Source organism: Triturus cristatus, chromosome 10 (assembly GCF_964204655.1).
Source record: "Triturus cristatus chromosome 10, aTriCri1.1, whole genome shotgun sequence".
NCBI classification, from domain to species: Eukaryota; Metazoa; Chordata; class Amphibia; order Caudata; family Salamandridae; genus Triturus; species Triturus cristatus.
In genome coordinates this window covers 585,694,686-585,708,976 of record NC_140593.1, presented here as the reverse complement: position 1 = coordinate 585,708,976, position 14,291 = coordinate 585,694,686, and the positions used below count along the sequence as shown (strand labels likewise).

Below are 14,291 nucleotides of genomic sequence, written 5' to 3'. Positions count from 1 at the left end.
GGATTATTTGAATATACAGTCATGCCATTTGGTTTATGCAATGCACCGGCAGCATTCCAATTTTTTATCAATGAGGTGTTGCATGAATTTCTTGATGTTTGCGTAATTGTATACATTGATGATATACTGATATATTCTAAAACTCGAGAGGAACATGTACACCAAGTGAGAGCGGTTTTACAGAAATTGTCTACAAATCATTTGTTTGCTAAGCTTGAAAAATGTATTTTTAATACAGACACAGTTGAGTTCCTTGGATATTGTTTATCTCCAGCAGGCATAATGATGAATGTTAAAAAGGTGAATGCAATTAAGGATTGGCCTGAACCCACAACAGTAAAAGAAATTCAAAAGGTCTTAGGGTTTGCCAACTTTTACAGGCGTTTTATTCCACATTTTGCTGAAACTGTAGTACCTTTAACTAAATTGTTGCACAAGGGACAAAAATTTGTATGGTCAGAGCAAGCGGCTCATGCGTTTGAATCACTCAAGGAAAAATTCACCTCTGCACCTGTATTGAAGCATCCAGACCCCGATCTTCCTTTTTTTGTTGAGGCAGATGCATCACAGGTGGCGGTGGGAGCTGTGCTTTCTCAAAGAGATGTTCAGGATGGACAACTTCATCCTGTAGCTTATTATTCAAAAAAACTGTTGCCAGCTGAACAAAATTACACTGTAGCCGAGAGGGAGCTCTTGGCAATAAAGTTGGCATTTACCGAATGGAAGCATCATTTAATGGGCACAAAATTTCCTGTCACAATTTTTAGTGATCACAAAAATTTGCAGTTTTTTAGTTCTGTAAGAGCGTTAACACCTAGGCAAATGCGGTGGTTAAACTTCTTTAGTGCCTTTGATTTTGTTATAACGTACCGACCAGGAGTACAGCAAATCCAGTCAGATGTCCTATCTAGATATGGGTACACCACAGATCTGAGAAAAGAGGAATTAGGTCCTCCCATAATTCCTCCACAAAAGATTTTGGCACCAATTGCTCAAGAGAATTTTTTAAAAAGTATCAGAGAAGAGCATTTGAAATTAATAACCCAAGATTGGCTAAAAAATCCTCTTCATTCCATACAGGATGGTTTATTTTATCATGATGCTTTATTGTATGTACCAACTAAGGAATTGCAAGAAAAAGTAATGGCCTGGCACCATGACTCAAGTTTAGCTGGTCATCCAGGTTCACAAAAGACTCTAGACAGCTGCAAAAAACATTTTTGGTGGCATTCAATGATGTCAGATATTAAGAAATATGTCAGTGCATGTCCAATTTGTGCCAGAAATAAATCTCTGCATAAAGCACCTATGGGTTTATTACAACCATTACCCACTCCTCCAACTCCTTGGCACACAATTAGTTTGGACTTTATAACTAATTTACCTATGTCTAATACCTACACGACTGTTCTAGTAGTAGTGGATTATTTGTCAAAAATGGCACACTTCATTCCTTTAACTAAATTACCTACAGCGGCAGAGTTGACTGACATTTTCATTAAAGAAATTGTGAGATTACATGGTTTGCCAACCAAGATCCTTTCAGATAGGGGCAGTCAATTTACCTCTAAATTTTGGACAAATTTAGGAAAAAGTTTAAAAATGGAAATAGCTCTTTCTACGGCTTTTCATCCTGAAACGGACGGCCAAACAGAAAGAGTAAATCAAACATTACTACAAACACTGCGTTGTTTAATGGCAGAGTTTACCACTGAATGGGATAAAGTGTTACCTGTTGCAGAGTTTATTTATAACAACAATGTACATTCTGCAACCAAGTGTACTCCGTTTTACTTTATGCAGGGCTATCATCCACAAGCATTGCCTGTGACAGTCACTCCTTCTTTAAATCCTGGAGTCATGGAACGATTATCTACACTAGTAGACGTACAAGAAAAGGCTATTAAACATTTAAACAAATATAAGGAATCAATGAAAAGACAAGCAGATAAACACAGGATAGATACCCCTAAATATCAAATAGGAGATAAGGTGTGGCTTTCTACAAAAAATCTAAACTTAACAAGTTCAAGAAAATTGTCACCAAAATACATAGGACCATTTACTATAGACAAAATCATCAACCCAGTAACTGTACAATTAGAACTCCCTTTAGAATATCCAGTACATCCTGCCTTTCATGTCTCCTTGTTGAAACCATATAATCCTGATACTAGACCCGAACCTCCACCTCCTCCTATTCAAATTGATGGGCATTTAGAGTATGAAGTGCGAAAAATTTTGGATGCAAAAAGAATACAACGTAAACTGTATTATTTGATAGCTTGGAAGGGTTTTGATGATACTGAAAATTCTTGGGAACCAGCATCGTTTGTTCATGCCCCTCGGCTTTTAAGGCAATTTTATTTGAGGTACCCTCTCAAGCCTCGCCCTGTAGGGCGGCCTTTAAGGGGAGCGACTGTTACAGTTTGTTGTAACAATCATGCTCAGACTCAATCAGAAGATCCTTGATGTGAAACAGCTAAATTTGACAAGTGTAAACTCATGACTTTTACAATGTGTATAATTTTCTCCCATTTGGTTTTGTAAATGTTTGTTTGAAAAGATGTACGAATCAGCGTGTTCTCGTAGCACGTTTCAAGAGAGCATGGCAGCATTGTCACGTTGATTCTACAAGCACGTTGTAAACATGCCCCTGCTAGACAGTTGGAAGTCACGTTCGTAACAGCTACCTGTTAACACGAGTATTTGCACGTGTGCTCTTGTTCCCTCCCGGTGAGAACCCCACCCTCCCGCAAGCTATTTAAACCCCAGACTCGCAAGGAATCATGCTTGCGCTCGTTTGTTCTTCACTTACCTGACGGCGGACTTCAAGCTCCTGCGTCCCGGATTCCAGCTCCTTGCCTCCGCATCGGTGATTCCGGTCCGGACTCCTGTTCCTTCCCTCGCAGTCCAGGAAACCCTTAGCGATCTCTTCCGGAGTTACAGCGAAACAGCTCCCCGTTCCAGAAGGGAAACAAAAACAGAAGTCAGTGAGTAATTGACAGACTATACGCGTTACATCAAAGTAAGTTCTTTTCTTGTTACCAGTTTGGCGCCTTAGAATAAAAGATAATGCAAGCTTGCACAAATAATTCCTAATTCCAAGCAGAAAAGACTTAGCTTGTTTTCTTCGAAGTGCTTCATCTTGGAACGTCATTTTTTCTTGGCAAAGACTCTGTGAAAACAATAGAAAGGATTTTGTGAGAACAAAGAGACATTAGAACATTGGTGTACATTGCAGAAGGTGTATACACTAAGAAACAATTGTTAAATCGACAACTCTACAAAAGGTTTCTCAAAACAAGACTCTCAAGCAGTAATTATTGTAATTACAGAATTGTACTTTGTATAACGATGTTCAGGTTATGACTCAACCTGAGTAAAAGAAAGGTACGATTTTCTGAGCTATTGTGGAAAATAATAACTGTTATAACATTGTTTATTTAGTGAGCTAATGATCCTTTTGTTCTCCTGTTTTGCAAATAGACACTATCAAGACGAAGCAGGCAGCCCATTTTTAGAAGGATAAGCAAGAGTCGGAGTGTCTTTCTGTTTATTATTTTGTCCCATTTCCCCCTTCCCTGAAGAGTTTTATTTGGGCAGGCTGTTTATATATTCAGTCTCGTCTGAAGGAGATTCTTGGGGGAATCGGGAACAAGCATCACATCTCTCAAGTTGAACGACCTGCTTTTCAGGTGAGTGAAGGTTTAACACCCCTCGAGGCCCTCGCCGCCAGATGACATTGGGATATACTATCGGGTGATTAAAAATGCAGCTGAAAGTTATGGAGTGCATTTGGAAGAGGAGAAACCACAATCATGTTTTCTGTTGGAAAGTTTAATGCCAATACAGTCAAGAAAGCAATTACTTCCAATACTACCAAGGAAAGGGAGCATTTAAGGAGCCTGCAACGTGCAAGGCAGTCACATTCAAGAGGGGAGAAGAAATACAAACATTCTTCAAAAGATCCAATCTGCATCAAAGGGTCAGTAGCAGCTGACTCTTATCACTTCCATGGCTAGAAAAAGAGCCAATGTGCCAACCACTGCTGGCCCACCACCGGACAAAGAAAGTAAGAGGATAGACCTAGTGGGAAGAAAGGTCGAGAGAAGTGCGGTGAACCAGTGGTGCATAGCTAACTCTAAAGCATTGCTGAACCGCCATGCATATCAGATTTGCGAAGCGGTAGGGATCTATTGAAACACCTACCTGAACAGTTCCAAAACAGAGCTACCCACTTAGTGGAAGGGAGAAAAAACTGCAAATACATGCTTGAAATCTGGTCTGGAAGCAGCAGAAACATCCAGTAGACAAATGATGATTGGCATCACAGAAAGAAGGCATTCTTGGCTGAGAATCTCAGGTTTCAAACCAGAGGTCCAAAGCAGCATTATTAATTCACCATTCAATGGAGAACAACTGTTTGGGAGCGTTGTTGATGATAAACTAAATCAGTTGAAGAAAGACAATGACACAGCAAGGTCTATGGGCGCTCTACAATTAAGAGGCATGCGTAGGGGCACCCCGTCATGAAGACCAACAGGTAGAGGGATTCACCAACCTACTACCTCACACCAGGCATACCAGCAAACATACTTGGAATCAAACCAAGGTCAACAGCAGGGTCAACAACAGAACCAGCAGGGAAGACGGTCCTTTCGTGGGCGCCCACGGGGAAGGGGCCAACAACAAAGAGGCGTTCCATAGACCACCACCAAGGGATTGCATTCCTAAAGTGGCACACTTAGTGAAAACATCACAGAGTGTACCCACAGCATTACAACCTACAGAAACTCAACATCCTGTAAGCGAACAGTTCATTCATCATACACCACCAGTGGGAGGCAGACTAAAGTATTTCCTGCAAGAATGGAAGGAAATCACTACGGACAAGTGAGTGTTGAACATAATCGAATACGGTTACTGCATAGAGCTAAACAAGCAACCTCCCAACAAAAGACCAAAGCTAGAGATACATTCAGAAAGGGAATTATCTCAATTGCTGGAAGAAGTGCAGGAACTTCAACAAAACATGCAATAGAACATGTACCTCACAAGGCAAGGAACAAAGGCATTCACCTAACGTACTTCCTAATTCCAAAGGTAGATGGAACACTACGCCCTCTATTAGACTTAAGGTTCCTAAACAAGTACATAAAAACACAAAGGTTCAAAATGACAACACTGCAGGAGGTGATACCTCAGTTGCAACAAGGAGATTACATGGCAACCATAGACTTAAAAGACGCTTACTTGCACATCCCTATGAACGAAAGACACAAGAACCTATTAAGGTTCGTGGTCAGCAAGACACTATTAGTTCAAGGTGCTAGCATTCGGACTCAAATCGGCACCAAGAGTGTTCACAAAGTGACTAGCAACAGTAGCCGCACACCTAAGGAGACAGGGAATTCATGTCTACCCGTATCTAGATGACTGCTGGTAAGAGCAAGCTCATACCTTCTCTGCAAACAGCATATACAACAGGTGATACAAACACTAATTCAGCTGGGTTTTTCAATTCATTGGAAAAAATCATCACCAGAGCCAGAACAAGTAAATGTGTTCCTAGGCGCAGAATTAAACCGTGTTAAGGATGGCCTTCCCAAGCTGCAAGAGAACATTAGCTTTACTGAAGGAGACTCATCTTTACCAGAAGGGGCAACATCTGACAGTGATGACAGTGGGAAACATACTAGGAATGATGGCATCATGCATTCATTTAATTCCCAATATCCGTCTGTGAACTTGGCTGGTGCTGCTGCCCTTGAAGGGATTCCTCGGACTCTCATTTCAACTTTCTTGGAACCAATACCGCGCCTCGCGGCCCCCGCTTCGCGGGTCCCGCTCGAGGGACCGGGACTTTGTTGCTGCTATTTGGGGCATTGTTGGAGTGCTGACCCTGCAAGAACCGGCGTATTCAGGACTGCGAGGACCAGGGTGCTGTGCACGAAGCAGATCAGCCGCACCTGGTCCTCTTCCTGACTCCTCCCCCAACACTTTAAACAGGCGGTGTAGCCCCAGCATCGTGGGCTCCGTCTGTGAACTTGGCTGGTGCTGCTGCCCTTGAAGGGATTCCTTGGACTCTCATTTCAACTTTCTTGGAACCAATACCGCGCCTCGCGGCCCCCGCTTCGCGGGCGCCGCTCGAGGGACCGGGACTTTGTTGCTGCTATTTGGGGCATTGTTGGAGTGCTGACCCTGCAAGAACCGGCGTATTCAGGACTGCGAGGACCAGGGTGCTGTGCACGAAGCAGATCAGCCGCACCTGGTCCTCTTCCTGACTCCTCCCCCAACACTTTAAACAGGCGGTGTAGCCCCAGCATCGTTGGCTCCGTCTGTGAACTTGGCTGGTGCTGCTGCCCTTGAAGGGATTCCTCGGACTCTCATTTCAACTTTCTTGGAACCAATACCGCGCCTCGCGGGTCCCGCTCGAGGGACCGGGACTTTGTTGCTGCTATTTGGGGCATTGTTGGAGTGCTGACCCTGCAAGAACCGGCGTATTCAGGACTGCGAGGACCAGGGTGCTGTGCACGAAGCAGATCAGCTGCACCTGGTCCTCTTCCTGACTCCTCCCCCAACACTTTAAACAGGCGGTGTAGCCCCAGCATCGTGGGCTCCGTCTGTGAACTTGGCTGGTGCTGCTGCCCTTGAAGGGATTCCTTGGACTCTCATTTCAACTTTCTTGGAACCAATACCGCGCCTCGCGGCCCCCGCTTCGCGGGAGCCGCTCGAGGGACCGGGACTTTGTTGCTGCTATTTGGGGCATTGTTGGAGTGCTGACCCTGCAAGAACCGGCGTATTCAGGACTGCGAGGACCAGGGTGCTGTGCACGAAGCAGATCAGCCGCACCTGGTCCTCTTCCTGACTCCTCCCCCAACACTGCTACCCCTTATTATATGTACGTTTCCCTGCCTACACGCGCTAGCGGGACGCGCGCGGGTCTTAGCACGGGGCTAAGACCGGGCAAAGAGCGGGCCGTTTGAGGCCGTTAGAGAACGGAAGAGACCGGACCGGGCCATCCCCCTAACGCTCTTAACCTTGTGCGAACAGTGTACGTATTACTTCATGTAATTTTATCAGATTATATTATTAGTGTATATTTATGGTTTTAAAAGTGCAACGATACCTGAATACGTACACTTAATCCCTCACCCACTTTCCATTGGTATCTAGAAAACATGGTATTAACGAGAGGGAAAAAATCTAAAGTGAAGGGGGGTGGAGGGAAGTGCCTAGGCCCCATGGATGACTTCATAGCCAAGGCAAATACATTTATTGACCAGAGTATCAGCCTAATAGAAGATAGGGTCTCTCTGGATTTAGCTTTGGCCAAAAGATCATCCATTGGAAACTTAAGGAATGCAAAAACCCCGGAAACTCTTAGTACAGATGGGCGCAGGCCACTTTGCGAGGGTAGGCGTAGCCTGCCAAATAACGTTGATTTATCGGCCTCCCAACTATCTGAGTTCCAGACAAGCTTAGATTTAGAGAAGACACCAGACATGATTCCTCAATTAACACCGGAAGAAGTGAGACAATCAAGAGGGAGGAGAGAGGGTGCCATAAGGAAACGAAAAAACACCTTTAAAAACTCTAGTCTTCGCCAAATTGCTGATCAGTGTAGTGGGGAAGAGATAGAACCTCACAACGCAGAACAGCTATCTGATCTAATAGCGATAAATCAGTCTACGCAAGACACTCTAGAATTAACAAACCAAGAAATTCCTATGCACTCACCTCACAGTAAAATAAGAAATGAGACTGATAATTCACAATTGATTAACAATCTCACGGCCCTCCTAAAATCTTCCCTTGCTCCACTTGAATCAAGACTAATGCGGATAGAGAAACAGCTAGTGAACCTGATAGATGAGATAAAACTTAAGCAAGGCCCAGGGGATTGTAGCAAGGAAAGAACTAAGTTGCCCCCTCAAAAGCCAGCAAACAGACAACATAAAGTTTTAGAAAATGTATCAGTAAAAGTAACACCAAAATTACCTCCTTCTAAAGTGCGACATGGCAATAGAGTAGTGGAACCCACCCTAAACCTCGTGACAACTCCGTCCCAGAATAACACCCCAAAAGAAAAAATATTAGCTCCGATAACCCTGGCCCCAAAAAAACTCATCCCTAACAAAAAAAATAACGCCGTCAAACAAAGCCCCCAAAAAAACCGTGGTGCCCGATAGTAACAGTGGCAACGTAAGGAAGCCTCCTGAACCTAGACTGGCTGTGGATTTGCCCCCAGAAGCAACTCCTTTCGTGGTTGTAATGACAGGCGTCCCTGAAATAGATAACCCAAATACAGAACCTACGTGGTCATTAAAAAATAAAGTCCAATACTGGCTTAATACTAATCGTCCTGTACCAGTAAATTGGACTTGTAGGATCCTGATGGTACGCAGGACCCCATGGGTGGGAAACAGTAGAAAAACTATACCAGGAGATTGCATTTTGATCACATTTGAGGACCCAAGAGTGGTAAACTATATCTGCTCTTGGGAGTTCTCGAATGCAAATGAGGAAATAGGAACTAGGAGACTTTCCTTTTTATATCCTTCTGGTCTTGTTAAAGGGATCCCAAATTATGCCGTTCGCCCTTGGGAAGCAATAGTTTTACCTCAGGGGAAACAACCTAACCATTGGCAAGTAGCGGGTTCCCGCCACTATGATAACGATGGCCCCTGGCACGCATCGAGACCACAACACTGGAGAGGAGGGCGGGAGGACTGGGGTTCTCGAATGGTATACAGAGAGTCACCCCAAAGTGATTTTTGGTCTAGTATTCCGATGACAAATAGGTATAGTGTTCTTGAATCAGTTGATTGACTACCAGACATGATAGAAACAACAACATGTAAATTAAAGTCTAAGGAAAAAACAATCTGTCCAACAACTGAGCTTGTGACCAACTCGGAAATTACAAACCCTAAGACATGTTACCCAGAACCTAAAGAAAAAATGACCTATATAATAAATAAAGCCCTGGTCAATATAGAACTGCAGCATTTACCCATCTTCTTTTGGAACGTAGCGGGCCTCCGCTCCAAGATTAACGATGGGACGGCCGTTGCTTTCCTGGAGTCAGGGAAAATCATATGTCTCCAGGAGACATGGTCTATGACCGAACTCCATCTTCAGGGCTATAAAACATTTTTCACTCCCGCTCAAAGTACCAATGTAGGTAGACCCAAGGGAGGGCTGACCACATACATAGCAAACACAGTTAACTTTTTGAAAGTCTCTGTAGTTGTGTATGAACCAAACTTTCAGCTACTCTCCCTTGTGAAAAATAATAAAGAGATGATCCTATTGCTTAATTTTTACAACAACTTGGAAGAGGATAAATTTTTGTCTGTTCTATCTGACATCAAGGAAAGGATAACCCATAAATTAAGGAAGAGAAAAGGGGCAGTTCATCTTCTATGGGGAGGAGACCTGAATCTACACCCATGCCCACATGTAGGGAAAAATCGTTGCGGGATCGTGGACGAAAATGATATTCCCCTGATGCATTTTTTTCATAGCAGGGGGGGAAACTCAATGAATAATGTTTTGACAGACCTGGAACTTGTAATCATCAATGAATCAAGTCCAGGCACAAATTCCCTGCAACCAACATACGTGGGTCGGGGCCATAAAACCACAGTAGATTATATCCTCGCTTCAACAGGATTGTTGCCCCGAGTCAGGCTGTTTGAGGTGTTGACAAACGATTTAAGTGATCATTCTGCCCTTAGGATGGAATGTCATGTAACCGATTGTCAATCTCCAACCGCTGTTATAGCGAAGACCCTCGCACAAAATAATCTTGAGATGGGAAGGCAAAATGGCTATACATTAAAATGGGGAAAAGTGGATCCGGAAGAATTTACAGGCAAATTGGTCAACGAGGCATATGAAAATATAATCAAGTGTTTGGATTTAGGAGTAACAGATGTAGAAGTCCTAAACAATTTTGCACAAATTATAGAGAAAATCGAGGAACTTCTCACAGTAACTTTACACAACTCAAATCCAACTACTAAAGGATGGTTTAACCATAGCTGTACTTTGGCCTTAACTAAATTAAAGGAGGCGTTAAACAAAACCGATAGAGATCAGGTTCAGATCCAATTCTTGAGACATCAATATCGACGGGCTCGCAAGCAAAGAACCAAAGACTTAAAAGAGAAGCTTTGGAATGATTTACATTCTAGCGCCGTTTCTAACAATAGCGCTGCCTTCTGGAGAACTGTTAAAACTCCTTATCTACAAGATAAAGACGGCCCAAAGATAGAAGTCGCAATTGAGGAAGATATCTGGGTGTCTCATTTTTCCAATATTTTTAATAATACAGCTACACCGACAGGGGCACAATTGTTACTTCCTACAGTTGTATACCCAATCTCCCTGTACATTGATATTTCCGAAGTTATAGAGGCCTTGGTAGCGAGCAAAAGTGGGAAAGCCCCAGGCCCAGATGGGGTCCCAGTGGATCTTTTTAAATTTAATTTAGATCTCTGGTCCCCCATCCTTACGAGAGTATGCATTGCATCAGTGAAGCTGGGCCTGCTAAAATCTTGGACGAAATCGATTATGGTCTCTATCTTTAAAAAGGGAGACCGACAAGATGTGAAATGTTACCGTCCGATTTCCCTATTAGACTCCTTGGGAAAGGTTGTTGGCAGAGTCGTGCTTGAGCGACTCCAGAACTGGGCCGAAGAGAAAGATATTGTCTCAGATCTTCAATTCGGTTTTCGGGAGGGCTTTGGAACTGTGGAGCAGGCTCTTAATCTTAGCATGATAGTGGCCAAATATCTTCAAGCAAAGAATGACACAGTCTATATGGTTTATGTGGACTTGTCCGCTGCGTTCGACTGTGTCTCGCACGCAAAACTTTGGACGATTTTGGCCCACATGGGAGTGGATTCCCCCATTCTAGACTTTCTAAGAGAACTGTACTCAAATGCAACAGCAAGGGTTCGCTTTGGCACAAGAGGGGAGCTGACAGCACCTTTTGCAGTAGAGCGTGGAGTCAGGCAGGGATGTGTCCTGGCTCCCTTCCTCTTCTCTCTATACACAAATGGATTAGAGGAGGCGATGTTGAGGGGGGCGCAGGACCTACCACGAGTAAAACAACGCCTGATTCCCGCCCTGCTCTACGCAGACGATGCTGTCATTTTGGCACGCACACCACGAGAACTGCAAAACTCCCTGAACAGATATGTCAATTTTATGGGTGGGCTGGATCTACAAGTAAATGTAAAAAAAACGTTTGTTATGGTAACAGGTAGCGGGAAAAAACGTTTAAAGAACATTTTCCTTAACGACCAAAAATTGGAGATAACCACTCAATACTGCTACCTGGGTATCATGATTGATGAAAAACTCAATTGGAGACCAGCAGTAGAGGCCAGATGTCATCTTTTTAAAAGAGCAATAATTTCCTTGATGAGTTTTTCTCAGAGATTGGGGAAAAGGCCCCCAGTGGAACTATTAAGAATATATATAGCCAAATGCCAGGCCATTGCACTATATGGGGCGGGGCTCTGGGGACATGTAGACGTTAGTGCCCTACAGGTGATCGAAAACAGCTTTCTTAGTTTCCTGTTAGCAACACCACGTAGCACCTCGATCTACACCTCCCATCTAGAATTTGGAATCCCTTATTTAGAGGACCTATTAAAGATCCAACCATTATTGCTTTGGCGGCGCATATGGACCTCTGAAAAAAATAGCATAACTCAGGAAGTTGTTGCAGATTCAATGATCCTTGACCAATCATCAAAAATCAAATGGCTTCGATACATTAGAAATTTCTTCAAAGATCTTGGATTGGAGAAATATTATCTCGAACCCAAAAACGTTATCGAGGTGTAACGCCCTGAACGTCTCAGGATCGTTTAACAGACACGATAATGAGAACGCAACCACTTGTGAAGGTTTAGTTATTTAAATGAAGGCAAAAATAATACAAGGAATAAACAAAGGTTATAGTCACTGGAATCCTCCAGGCTAAGTACGTTACCAGCCCACAGCACGGATGGTCCTAACCGTCCTCTGCATATACGCCGATCCCGGCGTATGCCAACAGAGGGCAGAAATGAAATGGCCGACAATGCCAATCGGTAGGCTGTGAGGGGCACGAAGAGTGTTGGGGAGAATCGAGGAGTCCGGGAAACACCCAGCCGGGGTCTCTACCTGAAGGGAGCAGCCGCTCAACCTCTTCCTCAGACTGCACCGGGACGCGGAGTCACCTCCTGGTGATGCGTCACCGATACCCCAATCACAAGCAAAGAAGACTGAACCGAGAGCAGCCGCTCGATCGATCCTGTGGACTTCCGAGTCTGTAACGCGGCAAACACCTCCTGGTGTGCGTTACAGCTGGCAGTCCCTGTATCTCTGGTCGGGCTGGGAGTTACGACTCCAACCAGCAAAAGCGCCACTGCGCTTTGACTCAGCCGAGTCAAAAAGCGAAGCTCAATGGTTATCCGGTAGAGCTTCCGGGTCCTTCACAGGTGACGATGGGGCAAGACACGGCCCAGGGAGTAACGACTCGACCTACCTCCGTTCTTGCCTTACTGGAGCACCACTCCGGAACACTGCTCTTCACTAAGCAGGTACGTCGGTGTAAACACAATATCCGACAGCGTTGTACCTCCCGGTTCCTCCCTTTATAGGGCGTGTTTTCCTTGAGTTATGTAACTGCTCTCCTGTTTACATAAGGGCGTGTTTTCCTTGAGTTATGTAACAGCTCTCCTGTTTACATAAGGGCGTGTTTCCTTGAGTTATGTAACAGCTCTCCTGTTTACATAAGGGCGTGTTTTCCTTGAGTTATGTAACAGCTCTCCTGTTTACATATGGGCGTGTTTCCCTTGCATGACAGGAATTCTTGACAGTACATCCTCCCTCTCAGCGGCTCCCCACGGGTCCAGCGCTGGCAGGAAAACGCCGATGGAACAAGGAGACCAAGCGCGGAACATGAACCCCTTCAGCCGGTTCCCATGACTGCTCCTCCGGGCCATAGCCTTTCCACGCAACCAGGTACCACAGCTTCCCCCTGCGCCATTTGGACGCCCGTATGCCCGACACTTCATACTCCACCTCCGACTCCACGCATACCGGCCTAGGTGTCCCAGACGGCTTGGAGGGTGCTGGTTTGAGCAATGATGCATGAAAGACAGGGTGTATCCGCAATGACTGGGGCAAGCACACCTTCACGTTCACGGGACCCATACACTTGGTAATTCGATAGGGGCCCATGTACTTGGGATGGAACACACTGTTCTTTCGAAACCTCATGTTTCTTGTGGATATCCAGACGTAGTCTCCAGTGCGGTACAGTGGCCCGGGCCTTCTCTTCCTGTCTGCCGCAGCCTTGTATCTTCTCTTGGCCTCTATTAGGACAGCCCTTGAGCGCATCAACGTGTCTTTTATGTGTGCCACCCTGTCCGCTGTGGCGGGAATCCTGTCCTCTCTGAACGGATGTAGAAATGGCAAGAACCTGGGATGTTGGCCATAGTTGCTATAGAACGGAGATGACTGTGTGGAGCTGTGAGTGGCGTTGTTATAGGCTATCTCTGCAACCCATAGCAAGTCGACCCATTCTTCCCTGCCCTGGTCCACAAAACATCGCAGATACTGTTTGAGCGTTTGGTTCAGGCGCTCGGTTTGGCCGTCCGTTTGAGGGTGGTAGCTGGTGGACAGGGCGGTCTTAACATGCAGCGCAGTGCACCAAGTCTTCCAGAATTGCGCAGTAAACTGCGACCCCCGGTCCGACACGATCACCCCAGGTAATCCATGCAGTCATACCACATTCTTTAGGAGTAGTGATGCCAATTCCCCGGCCGTAGGGACTCTCTTGCAGGGGATGAAGTGCCCCATTTTCGTCAAGTAATCCACCACCACCAGTATTGCCGTCATCCCCTGGTCTACCGGTAGGCCCACCACGAAGTCCAGTGATATGCTATCCCATGGTCTATCCGGGGTCGGAAGTGGATGTAAGAGCCCTTGGGTTCGGCCATGGTCGGCCTTCATGGTAGCACACGTAGGACACTCCTGTCCCCACCTCCTGACATCCACTCTCATGGTTGGCCACCAGAAATGCCGTCCCATGCTAGCCACCGTTTTTTCAAAGCCCAAATGACCTGCGCATGGAGAGTCATGGCACCAGATGAATGCTTGTTTCCTTAGCCTAGGCGTGGGTATCAATAGGCACCTGCCCTTCAGGGGTATCCCGTCCTTCAGCTGCCATTCTCTGTGACTGAGGAGCCACCTCCACCATGCGAATGACCTGATCCCTC

General features: G+C 45.2%; 1 protein-coding gene across 2 annotated transcripts in view; it reads left to right on the top strand.

Moving 5' to 3' along the window:
• RRN3 (RNA polymerase I transcription factor RRN3) overlaps positions 1–14,291 on the top strand; it is a 454,090-nt gene that overhangs the window by 170,565 nt on the left and 269,234 nt on the right. The gene's annotated exons all lie outside the window — the stretch shown is intronic.